This window comes from Eptesicus fuscus, chromosome 9, assembly GCF_027574615.1.
Source record: "Eptesicus fuscus isolate TK198812 chromosome 9, DD_ASM_mEF_20220401, whole genome shotgun sequence".
NCBI classification, from domain to species: domain Eukaryota; kingdom Metazoa; phylum Chordata; class Mammalia; order Chiroptera; family Vespertilionidae; genus Eptesicus; species Eptesicus fuscus.
This window is the reverse complement of record NC_072481.1, coordinates 89,391,754-89,399,775: the sequence shown is the minus strand read 5'-3', so window position 1 is coordinate 89,399,775 and position 8,022 is coordinate 89,391,754.

Here is an 8,022-nt window from a genome sequence, read left to right as displayed (position 1 = left end):
TTCAATCCTCAGTGTTTCTGCTGTTTTAATTTATAGTGCACTAAATAATATTAGGTTTGCTACTTTTTCATTTTCCTATACTATATTTATAACCAATAGTAAGAACATCCATATTTGGCTAGGTTAGTGCCTTAATGCCCCCATGGCAGAAGAGTTGTGTGTTACAAACCCTTGATGAACACCATTCCATAAACAATAGTTTAGGTCACTGTAAAGCAAGTGATTACAAAAATTAGAATTTCAGGATTGTGATAAACTATGTTGTGAAAATACCCATCGTACTGTTTTAATTTAGTTAAGCTGGACAACCCATCCTCTTATATCTTTTCTAACCTGCCAGCTTCATCTCCTGCAGCTCTTCCTCCTTTGCTCTTCTTACTCAGGCTCACTGGTCTTCCTTTTAAAAAAACCACAACAATTAGCATTAAACACTTTGGATCTATGAAAAATATAAGGAACGTTATAATGAACTCCATGTATTCACTTGCCAACTTTAAACAAAAAGCAGTGTTATCAGATAGTCAAAGCCCTCTGCGTTCCCCACCTACACTGAATCTCCCTCCATCATTCCTGACGCACCAACCATAACCACAACCCCACATTTTATGTTTATCATGTCTCTTACTTTGTCATTGCTGAATTTAGCCTTCTTCCTGACCCTGAACATTTTGTGCTGCCCACCACCACCACACCAGGGACTTTGCACATGTTGTTTCCTTGAGCACAAATTCTCCTCTCTGCTTAGTTACCTCCTGCCTTCAGAGCTCAACCACAGCGTCAGTTTCTCTGAGAAGCATCTTTTGTCCTCTGTCAGGAGTTCAGGTCCTGCTTTCCAAGTCCTCAGGGAACCACACACCTCTCCTTTGCACTGACCTCGGGTGTAATTTACATTCATTTGTGTGATTCCTCATTAACAGACATCTCCACGCCTGATGGCAGGAACCGAGTCTGTTTCCGCGCAGCACCAAGCTCTGGGCCTAGCATTCAGAAGACACTGGATCCTGACTAGGATAAGAGTGGACTAGGCTTTCCTTAATGTTAGGCACTTTGGAAATCTAGCTCTCTGGCCACAAATTGAGGAACCAGAAAAACAAAACAAACAAAACAAAAAACTCAGTAAAACTATATGCCAGCAACAACCAATGAAAACATCCATACAGTTCTGGAATTTGTTCCCAGAACTAAAGAAAACTGCAGAATTGAAGCAGCTTCTAAAGCTACTTTTCTTTCTTCAGGCCTAATTTATAGATGGGGACGTTTGTTTCTATAAAATGATTTCAGAGGCACCCCCACACGATCTAAGGGTGGTGATGATTTAAGCAGAACTTAAAAGAAATGGAAGGAGCACTTGGTAGAGAACAGGAAAGTGACCTACTAGACTCATCAGAGACCCACTGGAGTAGGAAGTCTTTTAGGAGGAAGCAAAAAAATGAGGCCAAGTAAAGGTTTCTTGCTCACTAGCATGCATTTTTAACGAGATTACTTTGTACTTTGAGCCCCTCTCACCCAAGGACCTCGTCTTCCGGCTCCTCACATTTTCTCTCCCTACCTTTTCCTGCTCCGCCATGCCTATGTATGTCAGCTCATTAATCAGCACAAACCCTGTAGAAGAAGCAGCTCCAAAATACTTACCCCAGTTCCTGTTAATTACCCGGCAGTTCCACGGAATCCTGAGGGAAGTCAGCTCTTCTGAGCTTGGAAGTGCCTCTGCAGAGTCTAATATTAGAACTTGTACAGAACCTCCTTTTGAAATTCAACATGCGTGTTCTGAATAAATCTTGTAAAGAATGTTTCCATGTACAGAGTAACAGCATTTCTTATACAAAACTCTTGGGTTCCATGGGCTTAGATTTGGGAGCTTTCAGGTAGAGAGAAAAGAGTTTCTGTAGAGTCACTTTCAAGTAGGTGTCCTTCATTTGGGGTTTATGACCTCCATGAAGCTGTAGGCATACTTTTAAGTGCTTGTACATTTTTCTGTAGCAAGAATGATAGCATTTATTGGATCCTTAAAGTCATTCATGGCTCTAAAAAGAATCTTATTCTTGGGATGGTGACTGAACCACGGAGCTAATCTCTGAACTTGATTGGCCAACATGCTTCAGAGTTGCCATGTGCTGACAATGAAACATCTTTCTCATGGCAGAACAGCAAGATTAGAATTTTGATGAGGAGTTGAGCATCACTCCTGCCTTTATAGTTCTTGTTATTGTGATAATGTTCTTGTGATGGCCATAGATGTCTTACACCAGAATGTAGAGCATATTATTTATAGAAATTTCAAAGAAATCTGAGCTTTGGTTTGAATACAGACAGTGACTTAATTTGACAAGAGTTGTTTGGGGTAAATTTTGCAAAAGTGGTCCTCTAGCCAAGATGTCCTTGTCATTAGAAGGCAAGGAAAGTAGGGGAAATCAGAAGCAGGGGGGTGCTGGACCCTGCTCCCACTTGCTCATGGGAGCCAATCATGTGCATCTCTTCTCAGTGCATTCAGTGACATCACGTGGACAACTTAAACCTCCCATGGTGGGAATATGTATGCCACAGAAAACTGCAAACACTGAAACTCAGGGCTCTTTATCAGAGACACAGTCATTAAACATTTACGAACACACCACTGATTGGATTGGTGCCGTTTTGTGAGTGCATGTAGGAGACTGGCTGTCCAGGGCCCATGCCTGGAGCCAGATGGAGACCTTTAGAGACCCTGCATGTGGAAAATATCACAAGGTTCCTTTCCATAAATAATCATCTACACTAATAAAAGAGAAACATGCAAATTGACCATCACTCTGCCACGCCCACCAGCCAATCAGAGTGAGCATTCAAATTAACACAAAAATGATGGTGGTTAATTTGCATACTCTAGCGCGGAGCAAAGACTGAAGACAGTGTACAAGGAAGAGGGAGGGAAAGCGGATAGCGAGGCGGGGCGGCGGCGGCGGCAGGAGGCGGGAGGCGGGATGCAGAGGTAGCGGAGGGAGGGAAGCCTGCCTCAGAGGGCTTCCCTCCCTTCTCTGTTTCGCTCAGGCCACAGCAAGCCCTATTCTTGCAGGAATCTTCCTGCAACAGGCCTCTAGTATATAATAAAAGGCTAATATACAAATTGTCCCCTTGACCAGGAGTTTGACCGGGAGTTTGACCAGGGGGCGAGGCCAGCTGGCCAACAGCCCATGGCTCCTTCACCTGGCCAGCCCAGCCCAATCTGCCCCTATCAGGGCAGGCCAGCCAGATCCCACCCATGCATGAATGCATGCACCGGGCCTCTAGTTACAAAATAAAAACCATGCTAAATTATAAATTAAAAATACACATGCACCAAGTTTAAAGGCTTTTAAAAATCATTTTAAGTGCAAAACTCTGAAAAGGTTTATGGAAATGAAACTCTTCACAATTACTTGGTACCACTGCATTGATGGTTTCCCCAAGCTCATGCTTCACCTGTGTATGAGTATTCAGCAGAGCATGGACAGATGGAATTTTATTTTTCTTTTTAAATAAGCAGCATATTCTTTACTGGGTCAATGACCATAGGCTTACATATTTCAAGGTTTCCCAAACAAGGTGGGGTTTTGTTTATTTGTTTGTTTTTGCTGCTGTCAGATGCCCAGAACCAGTTAGGATGCCAAACAGTAACAAAGTGGCTGGCTCATATAATCTAAACAGACATAGGTGAGTTGCCTTGGCAGAATTCCTAAAGACTCATGCTCCCAGTCTGAAAGCAGCTATATGCTAAGGTCCCCTCCTGTGGGTATAGTTGCCTTAGAAAGCAGAGGGGGAAAACCCAGTGAAAAGAAACCAAATTTCACTCTGCTCTGTCTCCACCAACTAAACCAGTGCTCTGAGCTATCAGGACAGCCAGAGGCTAGCAGATATCTGGAGGACTGAAACACATGAACCTCCAAATTCACACAGGTTATGCTGGTAAACATATCTCAAAAGTGTAACATAACATCTCCTTGGTTACTAGTTATGCTAATTTGTGTCTGTTGAGAAACAGATGCTAAAATGGGATTAGATTTCTAAGCAATTTATTGGGAGAGACATCCAGATAAGTTGGGCAGCATCTTCAGACCACATTGCAGGTCTTGCAAATGTGCAAGGAGAGAGGGAAGGGAGGAGAATTGGGCAAGAAGAACTTTGAACTGCAGAAAAATTCCAGGTCAGGTTCAGCCTCTAGTAAAGTCACCTATAGGAGTCCAGTGTCTCCCAGAATGAGCCTGCCTCAGGACCAATGCCACCCTCAGAGCAGCTGAAACCAACTCACGAGAGTGTGGCTTCACTGAGCACAATGGTGGATCCAAAGGGCAGCGTCTGGGAAGTCCATCATTTATGTTCCTGCTGCAGATCTTAATGGTGTATTCTGGTCATTGTACAGATGGGTTGTCACTGAATTGGCTCATTCTTTTTAATACAAGGGGCTGCGATGGAGACAAGGCTGTGGTGTGTAGAAGGCCGAGAAGTATAACGTTGTTGACTCATCATGAATAGCAGCATAGACCTGCCAATCACCTGGGAAAAGGTTCACACCTCAGACCAGAAGTAAGGACTAGATAGACGGCCTACTGAAGCCTTTTAAAGTCTTCTTTATTGACTTTGGCTTGGTTTCAAAATCTAACACATGATCTATAGGGACACAGTATATGAGGAGTTGGGAAGCTAGGAGCTCGGGCAAAATGTTGTTCCATCCTTGAAATTAAGAATATGTACCTCTCTGCTCACATTAGAGAATGGGTAGGAACTGATGATGGCTTTACCCATCAGAAACTCATACTCTGTCTTTTACATTTTCCTGTCTACTCCCTCTTGTTCCTATAGCATTAAGTAAAGTCCTTTAGAAAATTATCCCTCAAAATTGAAGAACTCAGAAAAGTGATACTTGTTCATTCCTGGTACAGAGTTTTAGAAAGGAAGCCAATGCAACAGTGGCCACAGTAATTAAAGAGAACAAACCCATGGGACAGATAAAATGTAAGAAGAATAGAGGTAGTTGTACTTGGTCCAAATACCTTGCCTTACCTAGGCAGTCTCCTATGAGGACTAAAACTTTGGAGAGTCTGTATTTTGTTTTAATGAGGGAGTTCAATTCCCTTAGATAGATTATAAAAACCTGTGCGTATTAGTGAAGCAAAGGTTTGTTACAGAGCACTTTCTACACAGTGTTTCATGACACTGTGACAGGTTCTGGAACTCCACAAGCCATTGAGCCTCCCAAACACCCTTACTGGGGTTTTCTGAGACATCTCCAGCAGCCCAGCCCACAGTTCCTTAAATGCAGCAAACATAGTCTGAGATCAAAGGTCTGGGTTGTCGACATAAGAAACATCCAAAACATAGAGAATTTCTATGGAAGTTTATTTGAGCCAAACTGACGACATATGCAAGATCTCAAATGCTCTGGAGAACAGTAGTGTTACAGCTTCTTTTATGCATTTGAAATTAAGAAGGGGACATAAGGAAGATTAGAGAAAAAAAGACAGGGATTGTATTACAGGATAGTTAACAAAATGATGTGCTCTCTTGAGGGTTAATACCCCCTTTGAAGGGTATTACTTCTGGTATGTCAAAGGAATGTTAGATGTACAAGAGCAATGGATATGGCTGGCTTAAAACCTTTCACTAAAGAAGTCATAGGCCTGGTGTGTGACTACTCACTGTGACCTGCCCAGTTAGGAATTATGATCAGATCATCCTATGATATTACTTTCCATAGAATCCCCCCTTTCATCCACTGGGTCATTTCAGGAGCTCACTGTTACCCAGTTGTCTCTTAGACATATTCACTTTGCTCTGCAATAGGAATTGAAGAGGAGATTCTCTTGGTTTAATCCTCAGAAGAGTTGGAAAGTCAAGAAAATAGGCTCTCTCTCTCCTAAAAAAGTTGAATGAATGAACAAATGGATGGTGTAATGAGGAGGTGAGAATTCAGACCAATTTCAACCTTACCTTCTAGCATCCTATGTACTCAATCAAACAAAGACTTGGACTGATACCTCCGGCAGTGGCCAGTACAGTGAAGGTGTCCCAGACCTCCTGCTGAGCCTACTCCAGGTGGTAGGAGACTTAACAAGAGCACTGGATTCCCTCCACTCATTTGGGACTGAGCTTTCCTCCCTCTGACAGATGAATAATTTCTTATGTTTTCTCAGTGTTTCATAGTTTGCAAAGCAACTTTACATACGTTATCTTATCAAAGATTCTTAACAGACTCATAAAGTAGGAGCTACACATATTATCTCAGGAGGAACTGAGGCTCAGAGAAGTTCATCAAGTTGTTCAAAGTCAAGCAGGCAGAAAGCATTCAAGCTGGAATAATAATGAAGCAACAGTAGCAACCACCTGCTGAGTGCTTATTTTATACTGAAACACTTTTACATAGATTACCTCTAATTATTACAAGAATCCTGTAAGGAAGGTATTCATGAATTCATTTTGTATTCTACAGAGGAAACGGCAAAATGCTTTTTGTATATAGGCCCTCAAGGAACATTAGCAGATTGCCTTATAGGAAAGAGATAATAGATAATATCTTAGGAGATAATAGATAATATGTTGGCTGACTTCAAATCCATTAAACTTTTAGGAAGTGATTCAGAATTTGAAAGAACTGTAGTTGAGCAGCAAACAGAAAAGGGAGGGACTAGTACTCTAACTCCGCAACACGGGTTTCCTACTTTCCTGAGCTATTGTAGTCAAGCATAAATCTTCATCTTTGTTTTTACCTTTGACTAAATTTCTGTCAAAGTTGGCCTTATCTTTAGGTGGAGTCAGATTTGCCATAGTTTGTATTCTGCAGGATCCCCAAAGGTTTAAAAATCCTTTCCAACCTATCAGCCTGTAATTGATATTCCACAATTTAGCTACCATGTTTGTAGTCTGAGTGTAATCTAATTAAAGTAGAAGAGAATTCACAAGTGGTCCTCCTTTGATGTGCCATCTACCATTTACACCTTGGTGTGAATGAATGCCTTGAGCCCAGGCTTTCATTAGAAAAGCAGGCGGGGAAAATAAAGTAACCTGAGATGCGACGGGAGAAAGAGGAGGAAATAGATGCAGAAAGGAGCAGGGCTCATAGAAAATTTAATCCATGCCTTGGACAGAGCCCATCTTATTTACTAGGAGCAAATTAGTGCACAGTCACACTTCTGACCATTTCTCTCATTATTCCCAAACTACTTCACCACTTGCTCATTTGTCCACCAATATCCCCTCACCCCTGCACACTCATACTCAAGCCACACAGACATAAGAACAGACATTTTCCTAAGTTACTCCCAGGATGTGATTCAAATACTGGGGAAAATCTGTCTAGCTTGATTTCTCTTACAGTTTAAAAAAAGAAAAACTGTAGGCATGATAATAACAATGAAGTAAAAACGGCTAGCAATGCAGGAAAATAAGAGAAAAAATATACTGACTGAAAAGACATTTTATGGTTAAAATGGATTACTTTCCTTGGAAGGTTTAAATCGTATAGGCAACTAAATAGTTGGGTGGTTTAGGGACAGATATAATCACTGGGAGAAGGGTTAGGGTCAAAGATCATTTGTAGTACTCTTCTGTCTCCCAAACCAGAATGTGAATAGAAGTAAGCCAGGTGTGTGAGTGTCCTTGTGTCATGGACTGATTGTGTGGTTCTATGCTTTAAAAACATGACCCCAGAGATCCTTTTCTATTCTCCCATTCTCTTCAAAACATAGCTCAGCCCATTGCTCTCCAGAAGCCTTCCCGAGTCTCTCAGACCTAGATACCTTCTCTTCTCAGAAATCCTACTGCTCATTTGACTCAGAGACTGTAGTAGAGCAGTGGTAGCCAGCGTGGCTGCTGCTCAGTGAGCACTGGCTGATAGGGTTTGTTTCCCAGAGCCAGTCAACAAGACTGCATAGGCTTAGCTGCAGTTTGGGAACCTCTTGGCCCCATCACTGGGTAAGTGAATCCAGGTGTTCTGAACAGCTTCTTCTGAAGCCTTACATCAAGCATGTCAAATTCAAAGGCTACACAGGCCAAATAAATAAGGTTTAAGTT